Genomic DNA, 19303 nt, shown 5'->3' with positions numbered 1-19303 from the left:
TATTTTCTGAAGGACTGAGAAATCTCATGTGTTCTCCCACTGAAAACACTGGCACAGTCTACCAATAGTGTTGGAGAAAAAGAACCACTGAGAGAACAAAAAGTACAGTTTTGTACCTACCATAAATGTAGATGTCCGAGAGGAATGCATCTGCAGTCTTTACAAATGGGTTGTCCTGTCGTCAGGCAGCCCTTCGGTCGGCTGGATTCCAAAGTCTGGGTCTGGCTTCGGCTGGTGTCGCACTTCACCCGACGTCATTGCGGCAGTCATTCGGGTATAAAGGCATCAGCCGACGCCATTTTCCTCAGTGTTTCTTGCCCCAGATGCCAGGTGCCCTCTTGGATGGCTAAATTTGGATAAATGCTAAAGTTTCCAAATAGTAGAGAGCAAACACACAAAATAAGCATGTATGTACATATATACAAACAAATATACCATAATAGATCCCCCCCAAGCTAGCTGAAGATTGGTAAGTACCCTAGGAGTACCTCAGAGGGGAAGGAGGGTGGGTAATCCTGACTGCAGATGCATTCCTCTCGGACATCTACATTTATGGTAGGTACAAAACTGTATTATGTCCTTCAAGGATGCATCTGCAGTCTTTACAAATGGGTAGAATACCATAGCTAAACTAGGGGAGGAGGAAATGAGAACAGATTATGGTGTAGTCATGATCCCTTGCAAAACAGCAGTGGCAAAACCAGCACGGGATCTAGAGTATAGAGGTAAGTTATAATGCTTGGCAAATGTATGCACGGAGGTCCAAGTAGCAGCCTCTATAATGTCCTTGGTAGCCACTCCTCGTAAGAAAGCTGTGGTAGTGGCTGTAGCCCTTGTGGAGTGAGGCCTGATGTTCTCTGGAGTTTTCTTTCCATGGTAGGAGTAACAAAATCTAATGCAATTTCCTATCCATTTGGAGATTGTCTGTTTAGAAATTGGTTTTCCTTCCTTTCCTGTTGCATATGCTACCAGAAGCTGGTCAGTTTTTCTATAGTTTTGTCCTGTCCAGGTAGTAGCGTAATTGTCTGTGTACATCCAAGGTATGTAAGAGCCTTTCTCCCTGTTCTGTGGATTGGGAAGAATGTAGGAAGGTGGATAGCCTGATTTAAAGAGACTCTGGATACCACCTTAGGCATAAATGTAGGATTTGTTCTCATGGACACTCTATCTTGATGGAAGATCAGGAAGGGTTGTACTGCCATTAATGCCTGTAGTTCAGAGACCCTTCTTGCTGAAGTTATTGCCAGCAGGAAAGCAGTCTTCAGGATAAGTATTGCAATTCTGCTGTAGCTGCTGGTTCGAAAGGAGGTAGAGTCAGTTTTTCTAGCACAAAGTTCAAGTCCCATGCTGGCAATGGAGGTTTCCTGGGAAGTTTTACATTTTTAATTCCTCTCAGAAACTGTCTGAGCAGAGGATGTGAGAAGACAGGAGGATCCAAGCTGTATTCTGCTGAAATAGCTGATGCATGTATCTTGATGGAGGAATAGGACAGGCCTGTATGGAAGACCTCCGCCAAGTACTCCAGGATGTTGGCTATGTTCACCAGTGTCACATCTTGCCCCTTTGCAGTACTCCAGATGAGATATCTTTTCCATTTTGCTGCATAATTTTTTCTTGTTGAAGGTCTACGAGCCTCCAGGATTATGTCTTTAACCCTTTGGGATAAATTTGGGTTAATTGCTGTTATGTAATGTTCCAGGCAGTTAGCTGCAGAGTCTTTAGGTTTGGATGCAGGATGTTGTAGTTGTTCTGTGTCAGCAGTAATGGGATCAGGGGCAGTGTCCATATTTGTTCCCGGGACATGCTCCTCAGCAGTGGATACCAATGTTGTCTTGGCCAGTCTGGGGCTATCAGAATGATCCTCGGACGTTCCTCTTTGATCTTGAGAAGCACCTTGTGCATCAAAGGAAGTGGTGGGAATACGTATGCTGTCAGGTTTTTCCAACTGAAGGATAGGGAGTCCACCTTCCAAGCAAGTGGGTGGTAAGTCCTCGTGCAGAATTTCTTCAACTGGTGATTGAATGGGGATGCAAATAAGTCTATTTGTGGTAATCCCCATTCTCTTGTGATGGTTTTGAAGATGTCCGGATGCAGCATCCATTCGTGGGCATCTGTTGTAGTTCTGCTTAATATGTCTGCTAGAATGTTTTCCTTCCCTGGTACATAAATTGCCTGTAACTGAATGTTGTAGCTCAGAGCCACATCCCATAGGTCCAGTGCCAGCCGGCATAGGGGGTATGAGTGTGTGCCTCCCTGTTTGTTGATGTACCACATAACTGTGGTGTTGTCTGTCCTTATCATCAACTGGCCTTCTTGGAGAAAAGGTCTGAATGCGTGGATTGCCAATTTTACTGCCATCATTTCTTTTAGATTTATGTGCAGATGCAGTTGGTCTTGAGTCCATAGGCCTTGAATGCACTTGTCCATCATGTGTGCCCCCCCAACCGAGGTCTGAGGCATCTGTCGTGATGGTTTGTCCTGGTTGACTTTTGCAGAAGGGTAGTCCTGTGTTTGATTGACAGGCCTGAGTCCACCATAAGAACCTCTTGCCTCAGGCATGGGATCATTGGAATTTTGGTTTCTAGGCTGTGCTTGTGCTGAGACCACAAATTCTTTAGGTACCACTGCAGCTTTCTCATATGCAGCCTGGCATGAGGAACCAGTATTATGCAGGATGCCATGAAGCCTACAGCTTGTAGCACTTTTCTTGCAGTTTTATGGCTCTGCTTTGTTAATGCCAAGAAGTAGAGGGGAAGTTGCTCTTTCTTTTCTGTAGTTAGAAATGCCATTTGTTTTGATGTGTCCAGTTCTGCACCCAGGAAGGTTATTCTTTGGGATGGAATCAGCCTTGACTTTTTTGTATTGACTGTATATCCCAGGGCTTGCAGCAGGTAGATGACTATTTGCAAGTCTTCTGTTAGTTTGTTTTTGTTGTCCGCTTGTATCAGGCAGTCGTCCAGGTAGGGATAGATTTGAATTCCCTGAAGTCTGCAATGAGCGATTACTGATGCCAGGCATTTCGTGAACACTCTGGGCGCAGTAGATAAGCCAAAGGGCAATGCTGACAATTGATAATGCTCTGATCCTGCAAGAAATCTGAGGTATCTTCTGCAAATTGGTCTTATGGGGACGTGCAGGTATGCCTCCTTGAGATCTAGAGTTACCAGCCAAGACTCCTTGCCCAGCATGGGAAGAAGCTGCTGTAGGGTCAGCATTTTGAATTTTGGAACAATGAGGAATGTGTTTAAAGCGGACAGGTCTAGAATAGGCCTCCATTTGTTTTCTTTTCTTGGTACCAGGAAGAGCCTGGAGTAAAATCCCTTCCCTTGCTCCATACATGGTACCTTTTCCACAGCTCTCATTCTTAATAATTGAGATATTTGTTTTAGAGCTTCTGCCCTTTGAGAAGGTGGTAGGTTTGGCATTCCTCTCTTTCCTGGTAGTGTATGGAAATGGAACCTGTAACCTTTGTCTATGGTCTGCAAAATCCATTTTTCTCTTGTAATGCAGTGCCAGTTTCTTGAAAATAATGTCAGCTTTCCGCCTAAGGGTGCTTCTAGTTGTTCCCTGGTAGGCGGTGCCACCAAGTCACTGAGATTGAGTTGTTGTAGTGGTGGTGGCTGTATCCGTGCCTCGTTGGTTGTTACCCTGCCACTGGCGACCCCTGTAGGCACCCCTGGATTGGTTTCTGCCTCTAGAGCACCTATTCCTGCCTCTTTGTGCCTTAGAGGAGTCCGGAAAGGACCAATTCTTGGAGGGCCAGTTCCTGATAAACCTTGGAGGTTGAACTTGTAAGAAATCTTTCACTGTTTGCACAGATTTTGCTTTCTCTTCCATCTTTTTTAGTACCTGCTGTGCGGGGGCACCAAATAAACTGACCTTGTCCATAGGTGCATCCAAAAGCTTAGATGTGACATGGTCTGGTAATGCCTGTTCTTTCAACCATGCATGCCTTCTGATAACTGTGCCAGTCATGGCTGATCTAAAGGAAGCCTCCAGTGCATCATAGCCACATTTTAAAGAATGGTTACTAACCTGCTGTATGTTATGTAACATTTCTTGAACATACTTTTTATCTAAAGATTCTTCAGAGGACAGCTTTTTAGTCAACTGGTCAAGCATAAACTCTTGATATTGAATCATATGAAATTGGCAGTTCAAAGCTCTAGCTGACAAAGTAGCAGAGGTGTAACCTTTTTTACCCCATCTCTCTAAGGACCTGGATTCCCTTTCAGAGGGGAGGGGGTTTTTAGAAGAAGTAGCTGCTACAGCTTTAGAGCCCTGGGAGATAGTCTCTGGATCTGCAAAAGGAGCCTTATATAAGTGGTGATGAGTGTCCGGGACTCTGTAGTACCTATCGGGCTTAGCAGGAGCCGGAGGTAAAGTATCAGGAGCAGTGCAAGCATCATTAAATGCATCATCAACAACAGGTAGAACTGGAGGTATAGCTAAAGGCCTATGCTGTGACAAATGTAGAAAGGTCCTAAGCCTTTTTCTAGAGTCTGAGAAATCTTGGCCCTGCCACTGAAATTGTTCCCTCATAGCATGCAAGGTTTCCCCAAAGGAAAATTCCTCAGGAGGAGAGGCTGAGGGGATGGACTCCTCAGCATCAGAGTCTTCGTAAGGAGAATAAGAAGCCTCAGGAGGGTCTGTATGTTCTGAGTCATCAGAGGAATCATCTGTGGCTACTGGCTCAGGGGGCTCTGCTCTAGGCCTCTTTTCTGGAGGAGGGAGAGAGGCCCTGTCTGGATGAGGCTGGGCTCCACGAATTAAAGAGATGAGATCCTCTGCCAAAGAAAGCATATGGGAACTGGTGCTGGGCCTGTGAGAGGGGGGCTTGGCAGGCACAGGTTTTGATGTTTTGGCTGCTTTAGCCCTGGCAAAGGCCTTAATAGACATAGCTGGAGGAGGCCTAGCAGCTCCACGTGCAGGGGTAGAAATATCTAGGGGAATGGTGTCTGATAAATCCTGTGAAATCGCAACAGAAGGTTGGATTTCAGAAGCCGTTTCTATCAGGTTAGAAGAGGCCTCGGCAGAAGGCAAGTTATCGGCTGAAGAGAGAACCGTTTGCTCGGTTTCGGCCGAAACCGAGACACTCGTGGTTTGCTTAACCGCAGCTTCGTCCGAAACCGCGGACCGCGAGTGTCGGTCCTTTTCTTTGCGTTTTTTGGTAATTTGCGTAGTCGGAGGATCCGACGGCATAATGTAGGCAAAATCGGAGCCGAAAATCTGCTCAGCAAAGTCCGAGCGACGTCTAAGCGTCCGTCGGTTAAAAGAAGCACAGGCTAGACAAGCTGCTACGTCGTGGTCTGGGCCTAAACAATGTATGCAATAGGAGTGGAAATCTTTATGAGGTATTTGTTTCCCACAAGATAAACAGTTATTAACTTTCTCTGACATCGGCTGAGGCAAGAAAGAGTCCCCAACGGGGTACTTAGCTTTATAGAAGTCTTCGAAGTAGTATTCGGTAGTAGTAATCTCTGGATCTGACCGACCGGCACTTGCGAACAGCTTCTGCTTCGGGCGCCACGCGGCAAGAAAGACTGGGGAAAATGGCGTCGGCTGATGCCTTTATACCCGAATGGCTGCCGCAATGACGTCGGGTGAAGTGCGACACCAGCCGAAGCCAGACCCAGACTTTGGAATCCGGCCGACCGAAGGGCTGCCTGACGACAGGACAACCCATTTGTAAAGACTGCAGATGCATCCTTGAAGGACATCTGAGCCTTCCTCAGTCTGAATCAGACAACTGAGGATAAAACCCTGCATCTTTCTCTTCTTCCTGTTCAGATTCAGAATCTTGAATCTCTTCAGGAAAAGACACATCCCTCTGTTTTACAAGAAAATTGAACAGCCTCAATTAAATCCTGTATGAGACCCAGCAAACTACTATCAAAGGAAATTTGAGAAGGGGCATACTTAGTTTTCGGGGGGGGGGGGGGTGATAGGAATATGGGACCAACCGTGTTACTAATGGCAGAAGCAGCAGCTACCCCACAGATAAGCACATCATTCTGACAGAACAGGGAAGTTGTGTCGTGACATCGATTAAAACAGACCACAAACTTTAAAATAACTTTCCTAAAGAATAAAATACAAACAATATTTATAAAATGGAAGATCTTCTCCCAAAGGGAGCTTGTCTGTCCAGGAATGAAACAGTACCAAGCTGAGCAATCCTTGAAAACCTCAGAGGAGCACACTTCTAGGCTGCAGTAAAGCTCTGAAGGGCTTGACATACAAACCTGGTCTTTTGATCACCTCAGCATGAGCTGCCCGACAATTTGGATGTGTGGAAGATGAGCTGAAGCTTTGGAAGTAGGCTGGCTGTTATATCCTTAACTGGCTATAACCAATATAGCTAAGGGTACTGTAGCAAAATGATGAACATTCCAGACCTGCCAGGGTCAAAATGGAGCAATGAAGATCACTCTGGGTCTTGCACCTTCTGGCGTTTTAAATTAATTTTGTCAACACTGGTATTACAGGAAAGCATACAGGAGACCCAAGGGCCAAATGTAAACAAGAACATCTCTCAGTGACTGCCCCTGTGGAGTGATCAAGGCAAATTAACCACTGTACATGTTGTTCACATATCAGGCAAGGTTAGCCCCAGTGGCTGAAAATCTATGTCGCCATTGTCCAACTGAGGGACCACTGTGGGGGCAGTCAAACTGACTTGCTCAAACTGTCCACTAGCACATCTAACATCCCCAGGATATGCATTGCTATCTGAAAATGATGGGAAGAAATCACTCACTGTCACACTCTTACGGATTCCTAGCAAACAGGATACGATTATGTTCCACCTTGTTTGTCAATATACCATACTAGTGTAATCTTATCCATCTAAATGGAGATCACACCCTTGGGTAAGGACAGTCTTAGAATGCCCATAATGCTAGGATTACTGCCTTTATCTAGACACACTGATGTGAAGGTTTGCCTCTAGGGGTGACCAAGCATCCTGAACCATCTTCCCCTCAAAATGCCCACATCCTTAGCCCAGAATAAAAGCTTCTGTAGTTACTGTGGCCCAAAGGCCTGGTGAACGAAAAGTTCTTCCATTACTGATGGAGCGATATTCACCGCTGGATATGATCCCTGCAAACTTGCACAAGATGGATCTTCATATGGGGGGGGGGTGAAGATTTTGTGACCACTGAAATAAAAAGGGTCCACTGTAGTATTCTTATGTGCTACCTTGTCAGATGAACTACTGTAATGGTAGAGGCCATCAAACCTAGCAAAGAAACAACCTTGTTTGAGTAAAGGACTGCTAAACGACCTGTGAGGCCACTAGGTGTAAGAATAGTACTCTGGTGTACGGACATTTGGCAATTTGAAGGTCCCTGTTGACGAGATAGCCAATACACTCTGTGCTAAGTGTCTAATAACTGACTTCTGGACTAACTGTAATCCCCAGTGGGTGAACAAGGTGAAGCAACAGGTGTGTTGAACCAGGAGATCCCTGTAAGTAGCAGTAAGGAGCCAATCATCTAGGTACAAGAATACCTCGATTGCCTGCAGTCAGAAATGAGCTGTTACCACTGCCATAACTTTTAACACCCGAGGGGGCTGTGGTAAGATGAAAGGCAGTGCTGTTAATTGAAAATGATTAGCTCCCAGATAGAAAATGAGAAATCTCCTGGATAATCTCTCCCATTTTTATATGCTAGTAGGCATTCTGGAAATCTATAGAACACATCTAATCCTCCTACCTCAGTAGAGGGAATATGGAGTGCACTGTAACAATTTGGAACTTTGCCCTAAAGGACAACAACGGGATATTAAAGCAGATTGCCCTGTCCGTTGATACAGCCTCGAAAAATCACCTATGCAGTTTTAAATACTAATCCACTTAACTGTTTTCCCTGTTAGGCTTCCTACCTTTCCGTACTGTTTTACTTCACTTTGAAAACCAAGCTGAAAAACCTCTAGCTGGCTCTGAAATGATGATATCACATCTGCCAGAACTCTAGCTACGGGGACGTTTCCTCCCCCAAAGTGATATAATCCCCGCCTGCTTTACATGCTGTATAGAAGAGCCAGTGGACCTCCAACATTGTGATGTCAGAGCCGCCTTGCCTAGCCCACTCAACCTAGCAAAAATGTCAAACTATAATCTCACTTTTCTGAAGAGCCCTACCGATATGTGACAAAGTACAGGCAGAAGCACAGTAACAGCTGTAAAAACTAAGAGCATAAATTTGCAATGACCATGCTTAGACATTAATTGCATGTTTTTACATAAGAAGCAAATGTCTGTCGCAACTAATCGACAACATTACATCAGATTACAAGAAGTATGCAATATGCAGTACTGTAATTTTCTTAAATTACCACTTAAAAAAAAGCATGTGGGTGCTGTCATGCAAGTCTGTGAAATATTTTGCGTTTATAGTGCATCATTTGTTAGCTATTTAACCAAACAGGAAGGAAAAAAAATAAGGGGGTTTGATGCTTTGCAAAACAGTAATTATTCCCAGTGCTATGGAGCTTGGTTCTAAATTTGACAGGAGTGCAACAAAAAAATTCTCGCACTGTAACAAAGGAAAGGCTGACAAGAAAACAGTCAATTAGTCTGGTCACCCGCTGTAAGCTGTCAATCACATGCAGATAATGGGTCAAATTACACTTAGTTCTTTGACAGCTGGGGAAGGTAGGTCTGAATGGGGAGGGGCGATACCTTGAAGAAAGTACAGTTTGTACCTACCATAAATGTAGATGTTCGAGTGTTCACCCTGCTGCAGTCATCACACTTGGGTTATCCTGCCATCAGGCGGTCCCGCAGTCGGACAGAGTTCCAAAGTCTTGGTCCAGCGCCGGTTGCTGTTGCTTCCTCCCTGACGTCAGTGCGCCAGGGAAATACAAGAGGCATCCAACGCCATTTTCTTCAGTTTTTCTTGCCCCAGATGTCAGGTGCCCCCAATAGGTAGGCAATACATATTGTTATATAAAAATATACATGTAAAAATAAAACAATACTTTCAGTCACAAGCAAATACACCACAGAGGTTGCATAGGATAGAAAGGTATGGATAAGTTCAGCTTGTTCAGAGGGGATGGAAGGAGGGTAACCTGGACTACAGCAGGGTGAACACTCGAACATCTACATTTATGGTAGATACAAAACTGTACTATGTTCATCGTGTTACCCTGCTGCAGTCATCACACTTGGGTTGAATCCCAAACCTAAGAATGGGTGGTGGAGTTAAACAGAGTTAGAAGAAGCTAGTAGGCCCTGCAAAACTGCAGTGGCAAAGCCAGCTATAGTCTTAGAATATAAAGGTAAGTGATAGTGTTTGGTGAAGGTGTGCACTGAACTCCAAGTTGCAGCTTCCAGAATATCCTTGGTTGGCACCCCCCTGAGAGATGTAGCTGTAGCCCTGGTGGAGTGGGGCCTAATGCTAGCAGGTACCGGTTTCCCATGATGCGTGTAGCAGAAACGTATGCAATGTCCTATCCATTTTGAAATGGTCTGTTTTGAGATAGCTTTTCCTTGTGATCCTGCAGCATAGGCTACAAACAGCTGGTCAGAGTTTCTGAAAGCCTTCGTTTTATCCAAGTAGTAACGTAATTGTCTGTGAATGTCCAAAGAGTGCAGGAATCTTTCTCCTTTGTTCTGGGGATTTGGAAAAAAGGTGGGCAAATGAATGGTTTGGTTTAGGGCCACATTGAATACCACGTTTGGCATAAAGGAAGGGTTAGTTCGTAGATAGACTATGTCTTGATGAAAAAAGAGGAAAGGCTCCACTGCCATTAGAGCCTGTAGCTCCAAGACTCTTCTAGCTGAAGTTATTGCTAGCAGCAGGGCAGTTTTCCATGAAAGAAACTTTAATCAGCTGAGAAAGCTGGTTCAAAGGGCGGTAGTGTCAGTTTTTCCAGAACAAAGTTGAGATCCCAAGTAGGTGTTGGTGCTCTCCTGGGCGGTCTTATGTTCTTATCCCCTCTGAGGTACTGTTGTAGGAGTGGATGTGAAAATAAAGGAGGATCCGTGATGTAATGAGCTGAAATTGCTGAGGCGTGGATCTTAATAGATGAAAAGGAAAGTCCTTTGTGCAACATCTCAGTTAAATATTGTAGAATCTGAGGAATGTTTGGATCAAGGGGATTTTGGCCTTTAGCCTGGTTCCAGAAGCAAAATCTTTTCCATTTGTCTGAATAGGTTTTCCTGGCCTCTAGAATGACATCCATAACAGCTTTGGATGGAGATGTTGGTTGACTGTTTAGGTAATTTGCCATGCAGCCAGGTTTAAAGTGTTGAGCTGGCTGTGTAGAATCTGATTGTCTCGCTGGGTGAGCAGGTGAGAAATTTGTGGCAAAATCCATGGTGGGCCGTGGGCCATGTTCTTTAGAACTGGATACCAGTGCTGGCATGGCCAGTCTGGTGCAATGAGTATCATTTGTGGCCTCTCTAATCTGACTTTCAGCAGCACCTTTGCTAGAAGAGGCAGTGGAGGAAAGGCATACATTGTTAATGTTTTCCAACTGAATGAGAGGGCGTCCACTTTCCAAACTTGTGGGTGGAAAGTCCTTGTACAAAATTTTTGAAGTTGGTAGTTTTGGGGGTTGGCAAACAGATCTATGTCTGGGCGTCCCCATTTTTGAGTTATCATTGCAAATACTTGTGGATCCAGTTTCCACTCGAGGGGGATCCATGATGTTTCTGCTTAGGTCGTCTGCCAATGTGTTTTTCTTTCCTGGCAGGAATTGTGCTTGTAGTTGAACTTGGTAAGACAGTGCTGTGTTCCACAAGGTCATTGCTTGCCTGCATAGAGGGTAGGAATGTGTGACCCCTTGCTTGTTGCTGTACCACATTACTGTGGTATTGTCTGTCTTTATTATTAGTTGTCCTGGGTGTAAGAGGTCCTTGAAAGCTGTTGGGGCATTCTGTACTGCTAGCATTTCCTTTTGATTGATATACAGATGCCTTTGATCTGTAGTCCATTTGCCCTGAATGCACTGTCCTGCCATGTGTGCTCCCCAGGCAGAGTCCGATGCATCTGTTGTCATAGTTTACCTGGCTGTGGGTAACGTGAAAGGCTGACCCTTGTTGAGGTGACAAGCCTGTGCCCACCATAGAAACTCCTGTTGAAGGCAGGGAATGAGTGGTATCATTGTTTCTAAGCTGTGGCTGTGTTGAGGCCATACACTTTTCAGGTACCATTGTAATTTCCTCATATGCAGTTTTGCAAATGGTATTAGTAGTACACAAGATGCCATGAATCCCAAGGCCTGCAGAATTTTTCTTGCAGGGAGTTGGGTCTTTGTTGCCATTATTTTGAATTATTGAGTCAGCTGTTGTTGCTTGTCTGGCATGAGATAAGCCATCTGGGCCGTTGTATTCAAGCTGGCACCCAGGAATATTATGTTTTGTGAGGGCACTAGTTTTGATTTCTTTTCATTTACTGTGTACCCTAGGCAACTTAGAAGGTGTTTGACAAATGCCAGATGTTTTAAAAGAATGTCCTTGCTTTCTGCTTGAATAAGGCAGTCGTCCAGGTATGGGTATATCTGAATTCCTTTGTCTGCAGTATGCAATTACTGGTGCCAGGCATTTTGTGAATACCCTGGGCGCAGTAGATAAGCCAAAGGGCAGTGCAGAGAATTAATAATGGGTTTAACCTGCAATGAAGCGGAGATATCTTCTGCAATTTTGTCTGATAGGGACATGCAGGTATGCCTCCTTGAGATCCACCGTTACTAGTCAAGCCTTCTTGCCCAGCATGGGAAGAAGCTGCTGTAGTGTTAGCATCTTGAATTTTGGTACTTGCAGGTAGGTGTTCAGAACTGAAAGATCCAGAATGGGTCTCCATGCTTTGTCCTTTCTGGGGACTAGAAAGAGTCTTGAGTAAAATCCTTGTCCTTGCTCTTGTGTAGGTACCTGTTGAATGGCTCTCATATCCATGAGAGCTGTAATTTGTTTTTGTGCCTCTGCCCATTGATTTGGTGGCAGGTTTGGCATTCTTTTTATCCTTGGCAAGGTATGAAAGTGGAATCTGTATCCTTGTGAGACAATGTTTAGGACCCATTTGTCTTTTGTGATAATGTGCCAGTTGTCTGCAAAAAGTGCAGATTTTCCTCCCAAGGGAGCTGCCAAGAGAGATTTGCTTGGTAGTTGGAGGGTTGAGTCATTGTGTTTGTCTTCTGCTAGCTTGGGGCCTGTCTTCACCTCCTTTCTGGGTTGCGGCACCCCATTGGCAAGGTTTGTAAGGGCCTTGTGACTGACCTCTGCCCCTTGGGTGTCTGCATTTGCCCCTCTGTGGTCTGTCAGAGGCTGGAAAGGACCAGTTTTTCATTGGCCAATTTCTGCTGAAACGAGGAGGTTGTACCTGTAAAAAATCCTTGACAGTCTGCATAGACTTTGCCTTATCCTCCATTTTCTTTAAAACCTCTTCTGCTTTGACACCAAATAAGACATCCTGCTGTAAAGGTGCATCCAATAATTTTGCTTTAACACGATCAGGTAGCGTTTTGTTCTTTTAACCAAGCATGTCTGCGTATGACAGACCCAGTAACAGCTGCTCTACAGGAAGCTTCCAATGAATCAAATCCACATAATAAAAAATGTTTGCCCACCTGTTCAGCTGCATGCAACAGATCCTGCATTTCCTTGAATTTAGCCTGTTCAGAATGTGAGCTCAGTTTTTGTTTTGAGACATTAGGAATTGCTGATATTTCAGCATGTGAAACTGACAATTTAATGCTCTCATAGCCAGAGTAGCTGAGGTGTATATCTTCTTTCCCCATCTATCTAGGGCTCTGGAATCCCTTTCAGAGGGTACAGGATTTTTAGCCATAGAAGCTTTAGCCCCTTTGGGACCCTGGGAAATTGTTTCTGGGTCAGCCAGAGGGCTTTTATAAAGGAATCTGTGTATGTCAGGTAATCTGTAGTATCTGTCTGGTTTGGCTGGAGCAGGAGGTAGGGAGTCTGGATTTAGACTAGTCTCTAAGTAAACATCATCCACAATATCTAAAACTGGAGGGATAGCAAGTGGTCTGTGCTGGGGTAGTAAAAGAAACTCTCTGAGCCTTTTCTTAGAATCAGAGTAGTCCTGGCCTTCCCAGTGGAAATGTTCCCTCATAGTATGTAAAGTTTCCCCAAAGGAGTAGTCTTCAGGGGGAGATGCTGAGGGAACAGTCTTCAGCATCAGAGTCTTCATAAGGGGGAAAAGCGTAATCCTGTTCCTCAGAAGAATCTGAGGAAATAGAGACCTGGTCAGAGGAAGCATAATCCTCCTCTTGTCTTGGCCTTTTATCAGGAGGGGGATGGAAACCCCTGATTAGGGTAATCAAATCATCAGTCACCTTAAGCATCTGTTTCTTAGGCATGGGGCCTTGAACAGGAGACTGATGTACGGTCTTTTTTGGTTTTAATGGAGTTGTTAGCTTAGCATAAGATTTAATGGTGAGTGTAGTCGGTCTGAAGACACCTTCTGAAACCAAAGGCGTTTCTACTGCACCGGGATCACCATCTGCTCCGGTGTCGGAAGGGCCTAATGAAGATGGTTGCGATGGCCTAGTACACTCCGCTTGAGAATCCGAACCTGTCAGAGGTTCCATTTCCGCGGTCGTCAGGGGCTGCGTAGGCACCTCACTGAAAACTGGAGAACCGGCGACAGGCTCAGGAGAGGCCTCGGAGTCTGGCTTGGTTCTAGGCTGCCTGTCCTTATTCCTTGCGTTTTTTATGCATGCCGGTAGTCAGCTGCTCGGACAGCATGATATAATTAAATTTCCTACCAAAGTAATGTCGTGCGAAGTCAAAACGGCATTTGATAGTTCGTTTGTTAAACCTAGCACAAAACCGACAACCTGTGATGTCGTGGTCTGGGCCTAGGCAAGGAATACAATAAGAATGAAAGTCCTTATGAGGTATTTGCTTCCCACGAGAAATGCAATTGTTAACTTTTTCTGACATCGGACTGAGGCAAGAAAAGGTTCCCCAATGGGGTTACTTAGCTTTATTGAAGACTTCGGACTGAAATTCGATTCAAAAATCTCAGGTGTCGGCCGACCGGCACTTGCGAACTGCTTCTGCTTCGGGCACCGCGCGGCAAGAAAGACTGAAGAAAATGGCGTCGGATGCCTCATATACCCCTGGCACACCAACATCAGGGAGGAAGAGACTGCAACCGATGCCGGACCAAGACTTTGGAACTCTGGCCGACTGCAGGATCGCCTGACGGCAGGATAACCCAAGTGTGGTGACTGCAGCAGGGTAACACGATAAAAGTACAGTTTTGTACCTACCATAAATGTAGATGTCCGATAGATATGCAACTGCAGTCCTGACATATGGGTTGTCCTGCCTCAGGCAGCCCTTCGGTCGGCCAGATTCCAAAGTCCGGGTCCGGCGTCGGCCGATATCACCTCCTCCTCGACGTCAGAGCGGCTGGAGTACAAGGGCATCAACCGATGCCATCTTCTTCAGTGTTTCTTGCCCCAGATGCCAGGTGCCCTCCAAGGAAGGCTAAATTTTGAGAATGGATAAACAGAAAAACCAGACATGCACAACCGTAATAAACAGATACACCATAACATATAACCCCAGCTGATAGGTAAGGGGAGAAAGGACCCAAAAGGAAAAACAGAGGGGTAGGAGGGAGGGAAAACCTGACTGCAGTTGCATATCTATCGGACATCTACATTTATGGTAGGTACAAAACTGTACTATGTCCTGCAAGAATGCAACTGCAGTCCTGACATATGGGTTGAATACCATAGCCAAGCTGGGGGTGGTAGGACTAAGCAAGAGATGGTGTAGCTAGAAGGCCCTGCAGGACTGCCGAAGCAAAGCCTGCTTGGGATCTGGAGTATAATGGCAGGTTGTAGTGTTTGGTAAATGTATGCACGGAGCTCCATGTAGCAGCCTCTAGAATATCTTTTGTAGCCACTCCTCTTAGAAAGGCTGTGGATGTGGCCATAGCTCTGGTGGAGTGTGGTCTAATGTTAGCTGGCACACTTTTTCCATTGAAAGAGTAACAGAATCTGATGCAGTGTCCAATCCATTTTGAGATAATTTGTTTGGTGACTGCTTTTCCTTGCGCTCCAACAGCATAGGCTACAAACAGTTGGTCAGACTTCCTGGTGGACTTTGTTCTGTCCAAGTAGTAGCGTAGTTGTCTGTGAATGTCTAAAGTATGCATCAGCTTTTCCCCTTTATTTTGAGGGTTAGGAAAGAAAGTAGGCAGGTGAATTGCTTGGTTTAGAGACACTCTGGATATCACCTTAGGCATGAATGAAGGATTGGTCCTAAGGGAAACTCTGTCCTGATGAAAGATGAGAAAAGGAGGAACTGCCATGAGGGCCTGTATCTCTGAGACTCTTCTTGCTGAGGTGACTGCCAACAGGAAAACCGTTTTCCCAAGAGAGAAATTGCATTTCTGAAGATGCTGCTGGTTCAAAAGGAGGAAGAGTTAATTTTTCCAAGACGTAATTGAGGTCACATGCAGGAATTGGTAGTTTCCTTGGAGGTTTAATATTCTTTATGCCTCTTAGAAACTCTTAGCAAGGGATGCAAAAACACAGGTGGATCACAGTTGTAATGTGCTGAGATAGCTGAAGCGTGGATTTTGATGGAAGAGTATGAGAGGCCACTGTGAAACATTTCTGCCAAGTATTCTAATATGTGAGATATGTTCATCAGTGATGCATCCTGGCCCTTGTTGACATTCCAGATGGTGAATCTCTTCCATTTGGCCGAATAGGTTTTTCTGGTGGAAGGTCTGCGTGCCTCCAGCAAAATTTCCTGAACTTTTTCGGAGAGGGAGTCATGGGTCACAGTCATGGAACACTCCAAGCTGTCAGCTTTAAGGTTTGCAGGTTCTGATGAACAGTCTTGTAATTGTGTTGAGTCAGGAGCAGAGGCCATTGAGGCAAGTGTCACGGTTTGGTGTGAGTTATGCTCAGTAGCAGTGGATACCAGTGTTGCCTTGGCCAGTCTGGAGCTATCAAGATTCCTCTTGGTTGTTCTGCCTTGATCTTCAGTAACACCTTGGTGAGCAAAGGTAGAGGAGGGAATGCATAAATTGTTAGAGCATTCCAGCTGAAGGAAAGAGCATCCGTTTTCCAAGCTAGAGGATGGTGTATCCTTGTGCAGAACCTTTCCAGGTGATGATTGTGATGAGATGCAAAGAGGTCTATGTCTGGTCTTCCCCATGCAGATGTTATTTGTGAGAAAATGCACGGGTGTAGCATCCATTCGTGTGGATCCAAGAAATTTCTGCTCAACCTGTCTGCCTGAACATTGTCCTTGCCCGGAACAAACTGGGATTGCAAGTAGATGTTCAGTTTCAGGGACTTTTCCCAAAGAATCATTGTTAGTCTGCAGAGGGGGTAGGAATGAGTGCCCCCTTGTTTGTTTATGTACCACATGACAGTGGTGTTGTCTGTCCTTATTAGCAGATGACCTTGCTGAAGAGATTTTCCAAAGGCTTCTATTGCATGTATCACTGCCAACATCTCTTTTTGATTTATGTGCTGATGCATTTCCATGGGAGTCCATTGCCCTTGAATGCATCTGCCGTCCATGTGCCCCATCCATGGTCTGAGGCATCTGTTGTAATAGTTTGACTTGTTGGAGCTTTGTTGAAAAGCATGCCTTCGTTTAAGTGACTTGCTTGAGCCCACCACAAAAATTCCCTTTGCAGGCATGGTATGAGTGGTATTATGTCTTCTAGGTTGTGGCTGTGTTGCGACCACAAGCTTTTTAGGTACCATTGCAGCTTTCTCATGTGTAGTCTTGCCAGAGGGATTAGAAGAATGCAAGTTGCCATGAACCCCAGGGCCTGCAGGGTCTTCCTTGCGGTCAGGTGGGTTAGTTTTGCTAGGCTTTTGAAGTAATCTGTTAAATGCTCTTGTTTCTCCTCTGTGAGGAAAGCCATTTGTAGCTGTGTGTCCAGCTTTGCTCCTAGAAAAATAATCTCTTGGGATGGCAGTAATCTTGATTTTTGAATGTTGACTGTGTATCCCAAAGCCTGCAGCAATTGAATGACATAGTCCAAGTGTTTTATCAAGGTTTGTTTGCTGTCTGCTTGTATGAGGCAGTCGTCCAGGTAAGGGTATATTTGAATCCCCTGGAGTCTGCAATGTGCCACTACTAATGCCAGGCATTTCGTGAATACTCTGGGCGCAGTAGATAAGCCAAACGGCAATGCTGAGAATTGATAGTGCTCTGTTCCTGCAAGAAATCTCAGGTATCTTCTGCAACTGTGTCTGATAGGGACATGCAGGTATGCCTCCTTGAGGTCCAGAGTAACCAGCCAAGACCCCTTGCCCAGCATGGGAAGAAGTTGCTGTAACGTCAGCATCTTGAATTTTGGCACCATGAGAAAAGTATTTAGAACGGACAAGTCCAATATAGGCCTCCATTGTTTTTCTTTTCTTGGAACAAGGAAAGTACAGTTTTGTACCTACCATAAATGTAGATGTTCGAAGATCCACATTGCTGCAGTCCTAACACTTGGGTAGTCCGCTGTCCCTCGATCGGCCCGAATATCAGAGTATAAGGCTGACGTCGGTCAAGGCGCATTTGACTGACATCAGAACGTCAGGGTACAAATGCGCATGACCGACGTCATATCCTCAGTCTTTTCTTGCCCCAGATGTCAGAAGACCCTAAAAAGAAAGGTCCAAACCCAAAGACAACAACTAAACAACCAACCAGCCTAATACCAAAAATATGCACAATATATACAACATATATACAATATGCACAATATACCTCAGATGGATAACTCAACCCACACAACCACCTCACACTACAGAGGGAAGGAGGGAGGTAAATTGGACTGCAGCAATGTGGATCTTGAACATCTACATTTATGGTAGGTACAAAACTGTACTATGTTCTTCATCTCACATTGCTGCAGTCCTAACACTTGGGTAGAATCCCAAAGCAGAGGTAAGGGAGGATGGCCAAATCATATAGAAGCAGGAGCTGCCAAAATGCCCTGCAACACGGCAGTGGCAAAACCAGCCCTGGATTTAGAGTACAGTGGAAGGTGGTAATGCCTAGAAAAGGTATGCACTGAACTCCAAGTGGCTGCCTCCAAAATATCCTTAGTTGCCACCCCCCTCAAAAAAGTTGTTGAAGTGGCAGTAGCCCTAGTGGAATGAGGCCTAATCCCAGCTGGAATCTCTTTGCCATGATGGGAATAACAGAAAGCAATGCAAAATCCAATCCACTTAGAAAGAAATAGTTTGTTTTGACACAGGCTTGCCCTGAGAACACAAAGCAAAAGAAACTAATAACTGCTGAGATTGTCTGAACCCTTTAGTTCTGTCCAAATAATATCGCAACTGCCTGTGTACATCTAAAGTGTGTAAAATCTTTTCCCCTTTATTTTGGGGATTTGCATAAAAAGTAGGCAAATGAATAGTTTGGTTTAAAGCCACACTAGAAACCACTTTAGGCATAAAGGAAGGATTAGTACGCAAAGATACCCTGTCCTTATGAAAAATTAAGAAAGGCTCAACTGCCATAAGGGCCTGCAATTCAGAAACCCTTCTTGCAGAGGTAATGCCCAACAAAAAAGCAGTCTTCCATGACAAATATTTCAACTCAGCAGTCGCTGCAGGCTCAAAAGGCTGTAGAGTGAGTTTCTCCAACACAAAATTGAGATCCCAAGCAGGAGTAGGAGCTCTTCGTGGGGGTCTTATATTCTTTGCCCCTCTAAGAAATTGCTTGAACAAAGGATGAGAAAACAATGGTGGGACACAGTCATAGTGAGCTGAAATTGCTGCAGCATGAATCTTAATAGAAGAGAAGGACAAACCTTTGTCCAATAACTCAGTAAGATATTGAAGAGCCACACTTAAATCAGGCTCAGAAACATCCAAATCCTTAGCTGCACTCCAAAACAAAAATCTCTTCCATTTATCTGCGTACACTGTCCTTGTACTAGGCCTTCTAGCTTCCAAAATCACATTCAAAACTTGTTGTGGAAGTTGAGACCCTCTATGGTTTAAAACAGAATATGCCAGGCTGTTAGGTGAAGAGAGTGAAGCTTGACATTGAGCAGATGGCTGTCCTCCTGGGACAACAGATGTGGAATCAAAGGCAAAGGCCATGGAGGCTTCCGTACTAGACTTCTCAGTAATGGGTACCAGTGCTGTCGAGGCCAATCTGGAGCTATCAAAATCATCCTTGGCTTGTCCTGTCTGACCTTCAGAAGTACCTTTGGGAGGAGAGACAGAGGTGGAAAGGCATACACATGAAGATTTGTCCAACTGAAAGAAAGAGCATCCACTTTCCAAGCTGTGGGATGAAACCGCTTTGTGCAAAACTTTGGCAGCTGGT

The sequence above is a fragment of the Protopterus annectens genome, chromosome 6.part1 (assembly GCF_019279795.1).
Source record: "Protopterus annectens isolate FY-2018-M chromosome 6.part1, PAN1.0, whole genome shotgun sequence".
NCBI classification, from domain to species: domain Eukaryota; kingdom Metazoa; phylum Chordata; order Ceratodontiformes; family Protopteridae; genus Protopterus; species Protopterus annectens.
The sequence above is the reverse complement of the archived record's forward strand: the minus strand, read 5'-3'. Positions refer to the sequence as shown.